Here is a 20,237-nt window from a genome sequence, read left to right on the forward strand (position 1 = left end):
CTGGACTTGCACCTACCTTATAACTACATGTACTCTCAGGATTCACCCTAAACTGATTGTGGAGCAAATTGCTACAGGGGGCTCACTTTAGCTTTTCAAGGGCAGATTCCTTGAGCCCAGCTCCAGAGACTGATTCAGAAGGGCTTGAGAGGAACCCCAGAATCTGGATTCTAAATTGGCATACAGTGGTTGTGATGCTGGCAGGTCTGGGACAGACTCTGAAAAACAGACTTGAGAAATCATCTTTTCACTTATAGAAATTCTTGTCATTCCCTCCTGACTGGTATTATCACAGACACAACAATATATAAACTGTGGTATACACCAAAAATGAAATACTGTACATCAGTGAAAATTAATGAGACATAGCCACTGACAACATATAACAACAGAATAATATTGCATGAAGAGAGGTCAATACAAAATAACATATACATTATGATTCTATGCAGATAAAGTTCAAAACCAGGCAAAGCTACTTGCCTATTGGGGAATTCATTGGGAGATGGTGAACCTGTAAAGGAAAGCAAGGATGTGATTGCCATAAAAGTCAGGATAATGGTTACCTCTGGGGGAGGGCTTGTAGAGGGCGTTGTGATAAAAAAAAACAGTTACAAGGTAAGGGTCTATGGTCCTGAAATATTCTAGTTCTCAAACTGGGTGTTCATTTTAGGTTTTACTCTAAAGGGTGAGTTTTCATTACGTAAACTTCTATGTATATTTCACAACAAAAAAGTTTTTAAAAATTCCCTGTCATTGCTCATTTGTTCCTCTAAGTCTTCTTTGAAATTTTCCAGTTACCCCTCTCACCTGGAAATCACTATAAGTTAATTTCGTAATTGAGATTTCACAAGATGTTAGATCAAAATGCTTTACTCATAGCCCAATCTAGAATATCTAACACTTCTCTTATTCCTGGAATTCATAACCCAAAAACCCCCCAGAAAACCACTCACACCAATCTGGCAAGGTCCACTATTTATAATTCATCACTGTTGTTGATTAGTCCGAATTCCTTCATCCTTTAGAGGCTACATATTTTTCTTTTAAAATATTTATTCCATTATTTTATGTAGTGTTAAGATCATAATTGCATGATGGTAATTTCCAGAAACATTTTTTGAAATTCATGTATTTTTTCCTCATTCTTCCCTGATTCCTATTATTCATTCAGCACCTACAGTATAGATAGAGATAAATGAAAATAAAAATGATATATTGTTAAGATTTTAGAAAAATTACAACTTTTTTAACTTTTTAAATGTTTTTTTCATTTTTGAGAGATGGACAGAAACAGAGTGTGAGCAGGGGAGGGGCAGAGAGAGAGGGAGACACAGAATCCGAAGCAGGCTTCAGGCTCTGAACGGTCAGCAGAGCCCAAACACAGTTCATGGAACCCATGAACTGTAAGATTGTGACCTGAGCCTACGTAGGACATTTAACCAACTGAGCCACTCAGGGGCTCCGAAAAATTACAATTTTATATTTAACTGATATCATATGATAAGAAGTGCTACTAATGGTTTATGTTTGATTTCCCTGTTGTTCTTTAAATACAAGCAATGAGCCATACAATATTACTAGTGTTTGCCTTCCATCATGATTGGGCCCTTCTTTCTTCTTACTGATGGGAGATTTTCAAAGTACATTCAGCTTTTCACTCATCTATTTGACTTTCACTTCGTAATTCCTCTCTGGTTATCAAGTTTCTTCTAATCTCATTTATAGGATATCCAAAGACCACTTCATTTTCAACAGTTAGAACTCATTAATATACCATTTTCTAAAATATCATCATTTCAAGCTTTCCTCATTTAATTCCAACTGCATCCCTGAAAATAAGATTTCTTTATATCCTCAGTCATGACATGGCTGGCAAGGCACAGACGATACAACATATATCCATACCATACCACGTATATCCATACCATACCGTTTCCTGTCTCTGGGAGAAATCACACCTGCCTGAGGCAAGCACTACAGGTACCCCCTCAGGACAATGTCAAAAATTATGCGGTATACGCCTATGTCCGTGAGGATTAACTGGTAAACAGAAAACACTCTTAAGTATTTGGAACAGAGGAAATTTAATGCAGGAAATTAATTACACAGCTGATGGAGGAGAGGGGAAGTTAACAGCGGATGGTGAAGTGGCCCAGAGATTATCAACAGCAAGAATGCTCATCTACATCTAGGCTGGAGGAACAGAGAGCTACCACTTGGGAAAAGGAAAGGACTTATTCTCCATTGTACCATGGGAAGACCAACAGATGGAAAATGCAGTAAAATGAATTTCAACTAAAAATAGAAGAACATTTAAATAAACAGATCTGAAAAGGGGAACAGTTTGCCTTGAAAAGTAGTAAACTTGGGGGTATCTGGGGTGGCTCAGTTAGTTAAGCATCCTACTTCAGTTCAGGTCATGATCCCATAGTCTGTGAACTCGAGCCCCGTGTTGGGCTCTGTGCTGACAGCTCAGAGCCTGGAACCTGCTTCAGATTCTGTGTCTCCCCGTCTCTGCCTCTCCCCTGCTCATACTCTGTCTCAAAAATAAAATAAAATAAAATAAAGTTTTTTAATAAAAAAACTTTAAAAAGAAAATGGCAAACTTGGAATCCATAATTCTGTAAATATTTTGAACAATTATTAATGGAATGTCTTCCTTCAAGTTCTGTATGATGTCATTAAAAGCCACAAAAAATGCTGATAGACTATAGGTGGTAAGTCTATGGGTATTTCTGTAAAATCTTTTGACTGCTGTATGTTTGATATTTTCTACAATAAGATGTTAGAAGGTGGCTTAGTCAGTTAAGTGTCTGACTCTCGGTTTCAGTTCAGGTCATGATATCATGGTTCATGAGTTTGAGTCCCACATTGGGCTCTCTGCTGACAGTGCAGAGCCTGCTTGGGATTCTCTCTCTCCCTCTCTCTCTCTGCCCTTCCCTGCTCTCTTTCACACTCACACTCTCACTCTCTCAAACATATATAAACTTTTTTTAAAAAAGATGTTAGGGGGCGCCTGGGTGGCTCAGTCGGTTAAGCATCTGGCTTTGTCTGGCTTCAGCTCAGGTCATGATGTCACGGTTCATGGGTTTGAGCCCCGCATCAGGCTCTGTGCTGACAGCTAGCTCAGAGCCTGGAGCCTGCTTCAGATTCTGTATCTCCCTCTCTCTCTTACCCTCCCCTGCTTGCACTCTCTCTCTCTCTCTCTGTCTCTCAAAAATAATATAAAAAATAAAAGAACAGTAAAAAAAAGATGTTAGAAAAACATCACTGAATTCATCAAGACATCTAGGCCTACCAAGTGGAATCATCTGTTCATAAGTATATTTGTTATCCATTACTGGATCACAAATTATGCCAAAACTTAGCTTAAAGCAGTAAACATTTATTATTTCACAATTTCTGAGGATCAAGAATCCACAATCCCTTTAGCTGAGTAGTTATTGTTCAGAGTTTCTCCTGAGGTTTCTGTCAAACTGTTGCCTAGGGCTACAGTTATCTGAAGGCCTGACTGGGGAGGATGTACTTCCAAGGTTACTCATGCTTTAGGTAACAAGACACAGTCCCCCCATAGGCTATAGGCTGGAATTCTAAGAGGTTTTTTTTTTTTTGCCAGGTTGACCTCTCCAAAGGGCTGTCTGAGTATTCTACAGACATGATAGCTGACTTACCTCAGAGCGAGTGATGTGAGAGAAAGCTCACCCACGAAGGAAGCCACAGTACTGGAATTTTATTTTATTTTCACTGAAAATAAAAGCATATACCAAGACTCAGGGAAGGTGGCAGGAGTGGTGTGGTGGCACGGTTTTTAAATTTTCTCAAATTCCCACGCAAAAATAAAATAATTAAATATTAAAATCTCAAACACTTGAACAATATTTACAACAAAACTTGGTGACAAAGTATCTGTAAACTGCAAAAGCAAGAGAGGACAAACCACCAAGAACTTTGGGATCCATGGGAGGAAAAAAGGGAACAATGGGACATCTGACAGACCTAAAAAGAAACCTCTAAAATAGCCAATAGTTATTCATTAGAAAGTAAGCTGCCTCAGGGCACCTGGGCAGCTCAGTCAGTTAAGCATCCAAGTCTTGATTTCAGCTCAGGCCATGATCTCATGGTTGTGGGATCAAGCCAATGTTGAGCTTTGCACTGGATGTGGAGCCTGCTTAAGATTACCTTTCCCTCTCCTCTCTCATTCTCTCTCTCTCTCAAAAAAAAGTAAGGGCCAATTTGAGAAAAATGGCTGAAACCAGGAGGGTTTTGTCCAATCCAATAGCAAATAAGTTTAAGGGTGCCACAAGTTGAAGGTCTGTATTGGCTGGAACAGCCTAGATCCTATACTCTAGAAAATAACCAACCATGGCTCTCTTCCAGGACAGCATCCTACACTGAGGAGAAACTGCTAAGAATTGAGTCAACAGGGACAACAGAAGTCAAGAAAAAAATGGGGCAGGAAAATAGAGCCAGGAAATCTCAGCAAGCAAATCACAAGTATTTTAATATTATACAACAAGAAAACAGGGAGCTCTGTAAAGTTAAAAAACCAATTGAATCAAGCATCCTACCAAAATTTCAGGAAAATTACTTTTGCATAAACATAGGCAACAAAAAAGCATGCCACCCAAATCCCATACAAGCTTATTATAAGAAAAAAAGAGAATAAAAAGCAGAATAACATCCGAGTGTAATCACGCCAATGAGACATACTCAAAAACAGATCAACAGTCAAATGTACTATTGCATAACAATCTAAAAGGCATTAAAAGTATTATCCAAGATAAGAAAGAACATAAGAATTAGAAATATTCAGAAATGAGGTGACAGAACCCAAAAGAGAATTAAAAATACAATTTAATAAACAACTAAAAAAAAGACTAAAGTGGAAGCAACACATGAGCAAATGAACACAAGTGATGTATTAAGAGGGTAAAAAGGAGGAACAGTCTTTCAACAAAAAAGAAAGGAAGAAAATGAAAGGATTTGAAACAAAGTGACAAATCCTGAAGACAAGCAAAGAAAATCCAACACATGGAAAATAGAAGACTTTTTTAAAGTTTATTTATTTTTGAGAGTATGCACGCACACGCACATGGAGTAGAGGGGCAGAGAGAGAGGAAGAAAGAGAATCCAAAGCAGGCTCTGTGCTGATAGCACAGACATGTGGCTCCATCCCACAACAGTGAGATCAGGACCTGAGCCGAAATCAACAGTCAGATGCTTAAATGACCAAGCCACCCAGGTGTCCCAGGAAAATAGAAGACTTTACAGAATAAAAACTAAGCAAGAGAAGAGTATAAATACTAAAAGTAAAATTCAGGGGCGCCTGGGTGGCTCAGTCGGTTGAGCCTCCGACTTCGGCTCAGGTCAGATCTCATGTTCGTGTGTTCGAGTCCCGTGTCAGGCTCTGTGCTGACAGCTCAGAGCCTGGAGCCTGCTTCCCGGTTCTGTGTCCCCTTCTTTCTCTGCCCCTCCCTGTCTCATGCACTCTCTCTGTATCAAAAATAAATAAAAACATTAAAAAATATTTTTAAAAAAAAGTAAAATTCAAGAATGCATTCCTGAAATTTAAAAAACAATTAAGCTAAAACTACGTGTATATAAAAAGCATGCTATGGGCTTCACACTAGGCAAGAAGCCTACTTAAAAAAAAAAAGCATGCTGTAGGGAGGCCGGGGGGCTGACTGGCTCAGTCAGTGGAGCATGCAACTCTTGATCTTAGAGCCATGAGATCAAGCCCCACATCAGGAGTCAAGATTACATTAAAAATTTAAAAATAAAATCTTAAAAAAAATAGCACACTGTAATCTCAAAATGGTCACCAAGAATGACCAACATCAACATATAATCAACTAAAATTATTTTGCATTATATAAAATGAAAAAAAGATCCTTTAGGCATCCAGGCAAGCAGACTTCATGACATAAAATTAGAAATCATATTTGATTAGTATACCTAGACTTTAATAGCAACATGTTGTGCCAGAAGAAAATGGAGTAACATATTCAATATACTAGCAGAAAGGAAATAAGAATCAAGGATTTTATATTCAGGAAAACTGAGATGTAAATATAAAGAGCAGATAAATTTATTACATCATGCATGAACTCAAAAAAGTTTGCTCTCATGAGCCTATGCTAATGAATCTACTAGAGGAGCTTCAGATCATCAAAATGACTAGAGTCATTGACATAAGAGCTGGTAGTAAACATTAATTATATGGTTTCTTATAGAACTAAGACTAAATGAAAGTGAGAGTTAGATTATAGTATGTAATAGCTACATAATCGGACAGTGTAAATACAACTATCAGAAAGAATAGAGAGATTGGGAAAATTCATGCAGAAAAATATTCTTTGATTTTAGTAATCATAATCTGGTGGTGGTAGGGGTACTAGTATCACTATTATGAAACCTCTGCATATTTGATAAAGCAAATGAGTAGTTATAGGATAGTATAATTCTAACATCCCTCATGTCCTTAGGAACCCAAATTCTTTGTGTGGAAAAGATACAGATGTAATATAATTATCAGGATGGTCCTTAGGGAGAGAAGCTAGGGACTGTGATTGAGTTGTGGCATGTCCTGGATCTTCTGAGATGTCTGGCAAAGTTCTTTTGCATGACGTGAGTGGTTGCTACAAGAATGTTCACCTTATTTTACTATGCTATAAAAATGTGTATCTCCTAGGGGCATCTGGCTGGCTCAGTTGGAAGAGCTTGTGACTCTTGATCTCAGGGTTATAAGTTTGAGTCCCACATTGGGTTTAGAGGTTCCTTAAAAATAAAATCTTTCATAAAATGTATATCTCGTAAAAGAAATTATATATCTAAATTATCAGTGAATGGGGTGCCCAGCTGGCTGAGTCAGTTGAGCATGCAACTTCAGGTCAGGTCATGAAATCACAGTTCCTGGGTTTGAGCCCCACGTTGGGCTCTGTGGTGAATGCTTGCTCAGAACCTGGAGACTGCTTTGGATTCTGAGTTTCCTTTTCTCTCTGCCCCTCCTCCACTTGCACTCTATCTCACTCTGTCTCTCAAAAATAAATTAATGTAAAAAAATTAAAATATCAGTGGAAGAAGTGCTTAAAATAATTTGAGGCTAATGGTATGCTTTGAAAAACACTCTGGAAGTGCCTCAAAAAAGTTAAACATATACTTACCATATGATCCAGCAACTCCACTCCTTAGGTATACATGCTCAAGAGAAATGAAAACCGTCCACATGAAGACTTACATACAAATGTTCATAGTAGCATTATTCGTAATAGCCAAAATGTAGAAATAACCCAAATGTCCATCAACTGATGAATGGATAAATAAAATGTGGTATAGAATAACAGATTGACTCAGTCAGTAGAGCATGCAACGCTTGATCTTGGGGCGCTGAATTCAAGCCCCACGTTGGGCCTAGAACTTACTTTAAAAATAAATAAATTAAAATATGGTATATCTATATAATACAAACACATATGACCCTTAGATATATGCTAGGGTCGCCTGGGTGGCTCATCAGTTAAGTGTCCAACTTCGGCTCGGGTCATGATCTCACAGTTCATGGGTTGGAGCCCCGTATCAGGTTCTATGCTGACAGCTCAGAGCCTGGAGCCTGTTTCAGATTCTGTGTCTCCCTCTCTCTCTACCCCTCCCTTGCTCACACTCTGTCACTCTCTATCTCAAAAATAAATAAAACATTAAAAAAAAATGTTTAAAAGAAATATTATGCTAAATGAAAGGAGCCAGTCACAAAATACCACAATGTGTATGATTACACTTATTTGAAATATTCAGATGGTGATTGCTTATGTCTGAGGAAAGGTACAAGAAAGAAAAAAAGAGTGACAATCCATCCTCTAATTTAAACCAGGAAGATCTAAAATCTACTTTTCTGGGGCACCTGGGTGGCTCAGTTGGTTAAGCATCCGGCTTCAGCTCAGGCCATGATCTCATGGTGCATGGGTTTGAGCCCCGCATCAGGCTCTGTGCTGACAGCTAGCTCAGAGCCTGGAGCCTGCTTCAGATTCTGTATCTCCCTCTCCCTCTGACTCTCCCTTGCTCGTGCTGTCTCTCTCTGTCTCTCAGAAAGAAATTAAGAACATTAAAAAAAATTTTTTTAATAAAAAAATAAAATCTACTTTTCTGATAATCTCAGTTTCTTCTTCATAATTCTTCCATGGTTTTCTATGCAATAAACCCTATTTTCTACGGGATAAAACCCATCTTCTCTGGGATAACATGGCTTTCTACAGGATAAAACCTAAATTCAACAATTTTTTCCTCAATCCCTCCGTTGGCAGTGCACTTAAGATTTCTTTTGGGAACTGGGGCATTTGGGTGGCTCAGTCAGTTAAGCTTCTGCTCACATCATGATCTCACTTTGAGAGTTTGAGAGTTTGAGCCCTGCATTGGGCTCTTTGCTTACAGCTCATAGCTGCTTCGAATTCTGTGTCCCTCTCTCTCTGCCCCTCCACTGCTGGCACTCTCTCTTGCAAAAATAAATAAACGTTAAAAAAATAAAAAAATAAAAGATTTCTTTTGGGAATTACTTGTTCCCTGTGTTGGCAATATTGGTGGGACAATAAATCTAGGTAACCTAGATGTGTGGGTGTATGATATAAAGTCAATTATATTCTCTCTCAGGGTTTTGAATCCTGAGTTGAATTATGCAGGGAAGGGGAAGCAATGTATTGGCTCTCATTCACTCAGACAGATGAGTGGTTCCTGCTGCCCCGAGTTCTGCAGCTGTCCCTGATCCTATTTCCAACCTTGCTTCTCCTGCTTTCCCGTCAATTCTGCGAGCCACGGATCTTTCCAATAAATTCTCTTCTTGTTCACATTCGCCAAGTCCAGTTTTTTGCTTATGATCAAAAAAAGGTAACAGATCCATGGACCCTGTTTCCCAGCCTTACCTGTCACCATCATACCCTATATGTTTTCCCCTCTAGCAGTAGTGAATTCCTTGTAGTTCTTTTATCCAAAAAGCACACTTCCCCTACCTCTTAGAAAGCCTGTTGACACACATCTCAGTTTCAGGGCAAGTGCCATCTCCTCTCCAAGGCTACTCCGTCTCGCCTAGTCTTACCTCCACCACCAGTGCACTGGTACACCTTGAACATAACTATTATTTCAATTATAATATTTGTACATGTCTCCCACTAGACTTTGTTGAAACTAGCGACTGTCTTTTTTCTTTTTTTTACGTTTATTTAGTTTTGAGAGAGAGATGGACAGAGCACGAGCAGGGGAGGGGCAGAGAGAGAAAGGGAGACACAGAAGCTGAAGCAGGCTCCAGGCTCCAAGCTCTCAGCACAGCCTGACGTGGGCCCTAACTCACGACCTGCAAGATCATGACTTGAGCCAAAGTCTGAAGCTTAACCGACTGACTCACCCAAGTGCCCCGCGTATCTTTATTTTTGATTCCCCAAGTCAGTCCAGTGGCTGGCTCCAAAAATGCACTCCAAAATGTTTGCTAATGAATGCAAAAATAAAGCCTGCTATGTTGAACACCAAAGTAAGTGAGCCTTAAAGCCATGGTGCCGTGTTCAATATTGTAGAGGCAAGTAAGACCTCCTCACACAGTAATATTTTCATTTACATTTTACTTCTTTTACATACCTATGTCTTCTCAGAAGGAAGGGCTGAAGAAGAATTTTCTTGACTCAAAAGTTTGCTATTTCAATGGCTTCTTCAAAAGCAAACTATGGACTGCTTCCCACCCAGTTACACAATAATGAAGAGAACATTCTCCCTCATCTCCCGCATTCCCGGAACTCGCAGTGTTGGCCCTTCCTAAGGAATGTCTTCATTAGAATTTGTTTCCATTACAAAGCTTTTATTTAGAACATTCAGGGTTTAGCCATCAGGTGGCTTTTAAGTTATAAACAATTAGCACTCTGGGGAATTTGAGAATGCCAGAATGTGGAAGTCTCTCATACTAATCAGAGAGGCCACTGATGCAATGTAGAGAGAAGAGCAGCATCTGCATAAGTTACTGGCCCTCTGGTTCACATCACAAGTGCATTTCATCAACTGTGTTCATATCTACCAGTTTACGCTCTAGTTCATTGAAGAAACAGGGGATGAAGAATGAAAATATTAGAAGTGGAAGTTGGTAGGTTCGAGCTCCGCGTTGAGCTCTGTGCTCACAGCTCAGAGCCTGAAACCTGCTTCGGATTCTGTGTCTCCATCTCTCTCAACCCCTCCCCCGCTCATACTCTGTCTCTCTCTGTCTCAAAAATAAATAAAAACATATTAAAAAAATGTTTTTAATAAAAAATAAAACTGGATGCCTCTGGGGAAAAGTACTGAGGCTGGTCAAGGAGGAGGCAGGGGGATATTCATTTTCATTATAAGCCCTTCTGTACTGTTTATTTTATAACTAAGTGCATATATTACTATTTCTTTTTAATTTTGTTTGAATTTTTCTGATTACATTTGTGTTAGAGCTATGCCCATCGACCTAATCAAAGGAGGGAGGCAGAGACTCTGAAAACAGCGAAGTGAGGCTTTAATCCATGTTCCTGCAAGACCTAGTGTCTGATAGAGAGGCACACTTGGGGCACTTACAGCAGACAATTTACCTCCTGGCATGTGAAACCCAGAGGGAAAGAAGAATCAAGAAGTGAAGTGTCTGAGGGTTTGGGACTCAATCAAGAATGTTGTGTAAGAACTCGAGTCTGAACCAAACAGTCGCCATGACAGGCTTTAAGTTTCCCCTCTAAACTAGAAGGTCTAAGGGTCAGTCTCTCCAGAACTACTAGGCGGTTACACATTACCCGAGGCAGGAGACCACTCTGCAGTATCCAATCAGGAAAGGCCAGCTACCTCTCCCCACATTCCTAAAGGTGAGGCCTACAGATAGAAACTTTAGATAGGACCCTGTTGCCTAAGGTTAAAGTTGATAGTCACCAAACAAGACCCTCAACTGGCACTGTAATTGGTTAATTTCAAAGATACCCTAAATGTTGTAATTGGGTCCCGCCAAAAGTAACGAACGCTCTGAACAATGTGTATGGTTAAATCTGTTGTCAATGATACTCTACATTATGATTGGATCGCTGCGCCTGTGTCTCCATTTCCTGTAACTCCCCCTTCCCAAAACTCATAAAAGCCCTACCCTAACCTTGTTCGGGGCTCTCAGCATGGATCCACTGCCGGTAAAGTCTGTGAGCCCGAGCTTAGGCTCTGGCCAGCCTAAGCCCGTAATAAAACCGCCTTTTCCTATTGCATGCGTGATTAGTTTCCCTGGCAGTTTCTGGTTTTTGGGTGATATTGAAAACTTGGGCATTACAGTTGATTAATTGATCAATATGTTCGTACATATTTCCAATAGGTTGTAAACCTACTGTCAACTAGACAGCACAGCTTTTATTTGGTAGTTTTGAAAATGAATCATCTCCCTTACTTTTCACAATTAGCAACATACATTTGCTTCTGTTCATTAGTATTTAACAGACTATTGTAATCCTAATGATTATTTCCCCTATGCCCAAATGTTTTTAAAATAAATTTATTGAGGCACAGTTTATGTATAATAATATTTATGCATGTGCAACTCAATGAGTTTCAAAAAATGTATACACTGGTATAACCACCACCACAATCAAGATATTTAACACCCATTCACCTGAAAAAAATTTTCTGTGCCCCTTTGTAGTCAATCCTCAACTCCTATGTCTACTCCGGAGCAATCACTGATCTGCTTGTGTTATGCCCAAGATTTCAATATTCTCCCCAAAAACCAGAGACTGCCAGGGAGACCTGTAAGAGTTACCTTAAGGTGGTGACGGAGCGGCCATTTCTCTGGGGGCTGGAGGAGAACACGTGCACAGACAGCCCCCGCCCCTCACCTGCAGACCTGGGATGTCCTGCCCCATTTGGAAATAGCCAATCACGAAGCTCCAACTTCCCATCACCCTGACAGATGAGGCAACCTATTCCATCCCTCCATGTCCCTGAAATGCCCTTATTTGATAATCTGCCCTCCTAAGATCAAGCCCAGAACCCCTTTACCCATAAAACCCCCCATCCATTGCCTATCGGGTGCGACTTCCCTGACTCCCCACTTCCGGGGTCATGGGACCTCGCCCGGGAATCGCAGATCCCAATAAAGGCTTTCTTGGCTCCATAACCTGGTTCTTTCTTTCCTCCCATCTCTGCCTCCATCTATTAAATCTTACAAGACCGAGTCACGCATGCAAAACAAAGGCCTTTATTATTACAGGCTTATAAGCTCGGGCTCACAGACTTCACTAGCTCAGTGGATCTGTGCTGAGAGCCCCGAACAAAGACGGGGCAGGGCCTTTATAGGTTTGGGAAGGGGGAGTTACAGGAAATTGTGACACAGGTACGGGGTCCAATCATTATCACATAACATCATTGGCAGTAACTTTAATCATACACATTGTCCAGGGTGTTCATTACTTTTGGTGGGAACCAATTACAACATTTAGAATGTTAACCAATTACAGAGTGGACCCAGGACCCAGGACCCTTACATAGGGTGTAACTAGCCTTAAGCAATAAGTGATCATCTATAGCTTCTATCTCTAGGCCTGTCCTTAGAAACAGAAACGTTAAGGGTGTTACAAGGGTGTTCCCTCCTGCCGTGGGCAATGTGTGCCGTTTTATTGTCTAATGATTCTGAGAAACCGACCCCTAGGCCTCCAAGGACCGAGGGGAAACTGGAAGCCTGTCATGGAGTCAGGTTGATTCAGACCTGCGTCCTTAAACTTGGTGTTACCATAGATTAGTTTTGTTTTTACTAGCATTTCATTTCATTGAATGATGTAATAGCACCCCTGCATCTGGCTTCTTTTGCTCTACAAAAATATTTGAGAGTTGTTCAAGTTGTGTGCATTGCGGTTTGTGCCTTTTTATTGCTAAGTACTAGTCTACTATATGAATAGACCACTATTTTTTAATCTAATTGCCTGTTGTTGGAACTTTGGGTTCCAGTTTAGGGCTATTAAGAATAAGCCTATCAGGGTGTCTGTATGGCTCAGTCAGTTAACCATCCAACTCTTGATTTCAACTCAGGTCATGAGCTCACAGTTCCTGGGATCAAGCCCCACATCCAGCTTTGTGCGGTTGTTGTGGAGCCTACCTGGGGATTTTCTCTCTCCCTCTCTCTCTGCCCTTCCCCCGTGCTATACAAATTGGTGGGGAGCCCCTGAGTGGCTCAGTTGGTTAAGCTTCCAGGTTCAGCTCAGGTCATGATCTTATGGTTCATGGTTTCAGGCCCCATGTCAGGATCTGCGCTGACAGCTCAGAGCCTGGAGCTTGCTTCAGATTTTGTGTCTCCCTCTCTCTCTGCCTCTCCCCTGCTTGCAGCCTGTCTCTCTCTCAAAAATAAACAAACATTAAAATAATAATAATAATAATAATAATAATATAGTGCTTACTGGCCATTCTTTATCTTCTTTTATGATGACTCTGTTCAAATCTCTTGTCCATTTTTAAATTAGATTGCCTTACTGACTTATAGGATTTTTGTATATATACTAAAGGCAAACAAATCCTTTGTCAAAATATATGTATGGCAAATACTTTTTCCCAGTCTGTGGTTTGCTTTTTCATTTTATTTGAGGTATATTTATTTATATTAAAAATTTTTTTGGAGAGAGAGAGAGCATGAGCTGGGAAGGAGCAGAGAGAAAGAGAGAGAGGGAAAATATAATCAGGCTCCCTGCCTTGCAAGGAGCCCGATGCATGACTCAATCTCATTACAAATTAAGCTCACAAGATACCACTACACACTCACTGCAGTGGCTAAAATTTAAAAAACAAAACAAAAAAAAACCTAACACCACCAAATATAGGTGAGGCTGTAGAGCAACCAGAGCTCTCACATATGCTGGTGGGAGTGTCAGGCCTGAGATCATGACCTGAGCTGAAATCCAGAGTCAGTCATGTAACCGTCTGACCCACTCAGCAGCTCCTGAACTATCTTTAAAAGAGCAGAACTTTTAGATTTTAAATGATATCCACGTCATGGGTTTTTTTTTTTTTTTCTTTACGGTTTGGGTATTTTGTATCTTAAGAAATTCTTTTTTTTTTTAATGTTTAATGTTTATTTATGTTTGAGAGAGAGAGAGGCAGAGAGCATGAGCAGGAAATGAACAGAGAGAGAAGGAGACACAGAATCCAAAGTAGGCTCCAGGCTCTGAGCTGTCAGCACAGAGCCTGACACAGGGCTTGAACCCACAAACAATGAGCTCATGATCTGAGCCACCAACTGAACCACGCAGGTACCCCTTGTGTCCTAAGAAATTCTTGTCTGTCTCAATGTCATAAAATTCTCTGTTTCCTTTGTCATTTTTTAAATTTTAGCTTTTTTTAAAGTTTATTTTTAAGTAATCTCTACACCCAGTGGGAGACTCAAACTCATACTCCTGAGATAAAGAATCACATGCTCTCCCAAATGAGCCATCAAGGTGCACCTATAATTTCAGCTTTTACATTTAGGCCTGTGATTCATTTTGAGTTAAAATTTTGTGTGTTATAAGACAAGGATTGGCTTTTTCTCTTGTTTTCATATAGATACCTAATTATTTTGGCAAAATTTTGTTCAAAAGACAGTTCTTTCCTTATTGAATTTACCATGTACCTTCATCAAAAATAAATAGTTTATATGTGATCCTCTATCTCTGGGCTCAGTATTCTCTTTCATTGATTTTATGACTACCTAACACCAATACCACACTGTTTTGATGATGTTTTTAATGATGCAGTGTAAATCCTCCACCTGTATTCTTCCTTTTCTAGGTTGTTTTAGCTAATCTAAGTCTTTTGCATTTCCATATAAATTTTGGAAGCCCCTTGTCAATTCCCCAATAAACTTGCCTGCATTTTGACTGTGATTGTAATAAGCCTATATATCAATATAGAAATAACCAATATCTTAACAATATTGAGCCTGCATGGTATATTTTCCATTAATTTACATCTTGGGGCACCTAGACGGCTTAGTAGGCTGAGCAACCTACTCCTTTTTTTTTTTTAATGTTTATTTATTTTTGAGAGAGAGAGTGCGAACAGAGGAGGGACAGAGAGAGGGGAGAAAGAGAATCCTAAACGGGTTCCGCACTGTCAGAAGGAGCGCAACACGGGTCTTGAAGCCACAAACCGTGAGATCGTGACCTGAGCTGAAGTTGGAGGCTCGACCAACTGAGCCACCCAGGTGTCCCAAGCATCCTACTCTTGATTTGGGCTCAGGTCATGATCTTATGGTTCATGGAATCCAGCCCTGCATGGGATTCTGGGCTGATAGTGCAGAGCCTGCTTGGGATTCTCTCTCTCTCTCCCTTTCTCTCTGGCCCTCCCCTGCTTGCACATGTGTACTCTCTCTCTCTTTCTCTCTCTCCCTCTCTCTCTCAATAAATAAATTAACATTTAAAAAAAGGAAACACTAATACCCATATGATATTGTCAATAGATGCAAAAAAATCATTTGACAAAATACACATCCTTTCTTGATAAAAACTGTCTGGAGTGCCTGGGTGACTCAGTCAGTTAAGTGTCTGACTTTGGCTCAGGTCATGAACTCATGGTTCATGGGTCAGAGCCCCTGTGCTGACAGCTCAGAGCCTGGAACCTGTCTTCAGATTCTATATCTCCTTCTCTCTCTGACCCTCCCCTGCTCGTGCTGTCTCTCTCAGAGTTTCTCTCAAAAATAAATAAAATCATTAAAAATTTTTTGATAAAAACCCTCAAGAAAGTCAGGATATGAAGCAACATACCCTAACATCATAAAAGCCATATATGAAAGGCCCACAGCTAGTATCATTCTCAATGGGAAAAAACAGAGAGCTTTCCCCCTAAGATCAGGCACATGACAGGGATGTCCATTCTCACCACTTTGTTCAACATAGTGTTGGAAGTCCTAGCCTCAACAGTGAGACAGCAAAACAAAATAAAAGCCATCCAAATTGGCAAAGAAGTTAAGCTTTCAGATTTTGCAGATGACATGATATACTACATGGAAAACCTTAAAGACTCCACCAAAAAACTGCTGAAGCTGATACATGAACTCAGCAAAGTGAAAGGATACACACCAATAATGAAGCAATAGAAAGAGATACCAAGCAATCAATCACATTTACTATTTCACCAAAACCAATAAAATACCTAGGAATAAACCTATCCAAAGAGGTAGAAGATCTGTATGCTGAAAACCATACAAAGCTCCTGAAAGAAATTTAAAAAGACACAAAGAAATGGAAAAATATTCCATGCTCATGAATTGGAAGAACAAATATTGTTAAAATGTCGATACTACCCAAAGCAATCTATACATTCAATACATTCCCTATCAAAATAACACTGGTATTCTTCACGGAGCTAGAACAAACAATCCTAAAATTATATGGAACCACCAAAGACCCCGAGTACCCAAAGTCATGTTGAAAAAGAAAACCAGGGGCACCTGGGTGGCTCAATTGGTTAGGCATCCGGCTTCAGCTCAGGTCATGATCTCACTGTTCGTGGGTTCGAGCCCTGCATCAAGCTCTGTGTTGACAGCTAGCTCAGAGCCTGGAGGCTGCTTCAGATTCTGTCTCCCTCTCTCTCTGACCATCCCCTGCTTGCACTGTCTCTCTGTCTCTCAAAAATAAATAAAAGACATTAAAAAAATTTTTTTAAGAAAAAGAAAACCAAAACTGAAGGCATCACAAGTCCCAGACTTAAACCTGTATTACAAAGCTCAATCATCAAGACAGTGTGGTGTTGGCATACAACAGACACATAGGTCAATGCAACAGAACAGAGAACCCAGAAATGGATCCACAAATATATGGCCAACTAATCTTCAACAAAGTAGGAAAGACTATCCATTGGAAAAAAGTCTCTTTAGCAAATGGTACTGGGAGAATCAGACAGTTAACATTCATTAAGAATAAAATTGAACCACTTTCTTAGACCATACACAAAAATAAATTATAAATGGATAAAAGACCTAGATGTGAGATAGGAAACCATTAAAATCTTACAGGAAAAAATATGCAGCAACCTATGACCTAGGTCACACCCGACATGTCTCAGGAATCAAGGGAAATATAAGCAAAAATGAACCACTGGAACCTCATTAAGTTGAAAAGCTTCTGCACAACAAAGGAAACAATCAACAAAGCAAAAAGGCAATCCATGGAATGGGAGAAGATATTTGCAAATGACATATCAGATAAAGGGTTAGTATCCAAAATCTATAAAGAACTTAACAAACTCAACAAGTGAAAAACAAATAATCCTGTGAAGAAATGGACAGAAGATGTGAATAGATACTTTTTTTTTAATGTTTTTTATTTTTGAGAGACAGAGAGAGATAGTGTGAGCAGGGGAGGGTCAGAGAGAGAGAGAGAGACACACAGAATCTGAAGCAGGCTCCAGGCTCTGAGCTAGCTGTCAGCACAGAGCCAGATGCGGGGCTGGAACCCACAAACCGTGAAATCATGACCTGAGCCGAAGCCCGACACTTAACCGACTGAGCCACCCAGGCACCCCTAGATAATTTTCCAAAGAAGACATCCAGATGGCCAACAGACACATGAAAAGATGCTCAACATTGCTCATCATCAGAGAAATACAAATCAAAACCACAATGAGATATCACCTCACACCAGTCAGAATGGCTAAAACTAACAATCAGGAAACAACAGATGTTGGTGAGGATGTGGAGAAAGAAGAACCATTTTGCACTGTTGGTGGGAACACAAATTGGTGCATCCACTCTGGAAAACAGAATGGAGTGTCCTCAAAAAATTAAAAATAGAAATACTCTACAACCCAGCAATTGTACTACTAGGAATGTATCCAAAGGATACAAAAATGCTGATTTGAAAGGTACATGCACCCCAGTGTTTATAGCAGTGCTATTAACAATAGCCAAATTATGGAAAGAGTCCAAATGGCCACGAACTGATGAATGGGTAAAGAAGACATGGTATACACACACACACACACACACACACACTGGAATACTACTTGGTGATGATAAAGAATGAAATCTTGCCATTTGCAACAAAGTGGATAGAACTAGAGTATATTATGCTAAGCAAAATAAGTCAGTCAGAGAAAGACAAATATCCTATGATTTCACATGTGGAATTTGAGAAACTCAACAGATGAACATAGGGGAAGGGAAGGAAAAAGAAGATAAAAACAGAGAGAGAGAAGCAAACCATAAGAGACTCTTAAATACAGAGGAAGAACTGAGAGGGAGGTGGTGGAATGGATGGCTTAAATGAGTGACAGGCAGTAGGAGGGCAGTTTCAGGATGAGCACTGGCTATCTGTCATATGTAAGAGATTAATCACTGGTTCTACTCCTGAAGCCAAGACCACACTGTGTGTTAACTAACTTGAAAATAAATTAATAAAAATAAACAATTCCATCTATGATAGTATAAAGGATAAAATATTTAGAAATAAATTTAACAAAAGAAATACAAGATTTGTATACTGAAATTTATAAAATATTCTTGTAAGAAGACCTAAATAAAGGAATAACATCCCCGAAAAAAGGAAAAAGGAAATTATATTTATATCTTTTTAAATATACCTCAGCAACATTTTATAGTTTTCAATATGCCCTGATCTTGAACATATTGTATTAAATATATCAAGGATATCATGTTTTGGACATTATAATAAATGGTACTATTTAAAAATTTTCAACTTCAGATTGTTATTTGGTAGTATTTCTTGTATATTCACAGTTTTGTATATTGACAGTGTATCTGTGACACTGCTAAATTCACTTATGGGTTTTAGTAGCATTTTGTAGATTCTTTAGTATTTTATATGCACCTGATCATGTCATGTAAAAATACAATTTTACTTTTTCAATTTCTAATCTATATGCTTTTTTTCTTGCCTTATTTCACTTCACTAGTTAGTAGTTACAGTACATGTCAAAGTAGTGAAAGTATATATTCCTTCTTTGTTCTCAGTCATATGGGGAAAACATTTAGGCTTTCAACATTTTAAGTGTGATGTTAGTAATAGAGTTTTCCCCTCAATTTAAAAAAATGTGATAAAATACATATATAATTTATCACCTTTTTCATTTTACATGTTCAGGGACTAGTATTAAATATATTCATATTGTTATAGAGACATGACTACCAACAATCTCTAGAATTCTTTTCATCTTGCAAAACCGAAACTCTATAACTATAGACAGTAACTCCGCACACCTTCCTCTCTCCAGCCCCCAGCCACCACAATCTATTTTCTGACTCTGTGATTCTGACTACTTTAGATAGCTGACTTATTTCACTTAGCATAATGTCCTCAAGATTCATCTATGTGTGACACGTATTACAATTTCCCTTTTTATAAGCTAAATCTCAGGGCGCCTGGGTGGCTCAGATGGTTGAGTGTCTGGCTTTGGCTCAGGTCATGATCTCACAGTTTGTGGGTTTGAGCCTAGCATCAGGCTCTATGCTGACAGCTAGCTCAGAGCCTGGAGCCTATCTTTGGATTCTGTGTCTGCCTCTCTCTCTTTCTCTCGCTGACCCTCCCATGCTCACGCTGTCTCTGTCTCTCTCTCTAAAATAAACAAAACATTTAAAAAATTTTAGGGGTGCCTGGGTGGCTCAGTCGGTTAAACCTCCGACTTCGGCTCAGGTCAGATCTCACATTCGTGGGTTCGAGCCCCGCATCAGCCTCTGTGCTGACAGCTAGCTCAGAGCCTGGAGCCTGCTTCCAGTTCTGTGTCTCCTTTTCTCTCTGCCCCTCCCCTCTCATGTTCTGTCTCTCTCTGTATCAAAAATAAAGAAAACCTTAAAAAAAAATTAAAAAAAAATTTTAAAGCTAAATTTCATTCCATTGTATAATATATCACATTTTACTTACCCATTCATCTGTCAATGATCACTTGGGTTGTTTCCATGTTTTAGCTATTGTAAATAATACTGGTATGAATATGGAGTACAAATATCTTTTCAAAACCCCGTTTTCCATTCTTTTGGGTATATACCTAGAAAAAGAATTGAAGGATGATTTGGTATTCTATTTTTAACTTTTTGAGAAAATACCATAACATTTTCCACAGCAACTGTATTATATTGCCACCAATAGTGCACAAGTGTTCTAATTCCTCTACCTCTTACCAACACTTGCTATTCTTTTCTTTCTTTTTTCTTTTGTCTTTTCTCTTTCTTTTCTTTCTTCCTTCCTTTCTTCCTTCCTTTCTCTCTCTCTCTCTCTCTCTCTCTCTCTCTCTCTCTCTCTCTC

General features: G+C 39.4%; 1 long non-coding RNA gene across 2 annotated transcripts; it reads right to left on the reverse strand.

Moving 5' to 3' along the window:
* Positions 1–407: 407 nt before the first annotated feature.
* Positions 408–19,893, reverse strand: LOC115302646. Of its 2 annotated transcripts, none has more exons than XR_003913570.1 (4): positions 19,857–19,893; positions 3,675–3,747; positions 957–1,177; positions 408–514 (listed from the first exon to the last, which is right to left on the reverse strand). It is a non-coding gene; the product is annotated as an uncharacterized LOC115302646 (long non-coding RNA). The 2 variants fall into 2 exon arrangements; XR_003913571.1 differs by lacking the exon at positions 19,857–19,893 and adding an exon at positions 9,619–9,695.
* Between the last annotated feature and the right edge of the window lie 344 nt (positions 19,894–20,237).

This window comes from Suricata suricatta, chromosome 9 (assembly GCF_006229205.1).
Source record: "Suricata suricatta isolate VVHF042 chromosome 9, meerkat_22Aug2017_6uvM2_HiC, whole genome shotgun sequence".
Classification (NCBI taxonomy): domain Eukaryota; kingdom Metazoa; phylum Chordata; class Mammalia; order Carnivora; family Herpestidae; genus Suricata; species Suricata suricatta.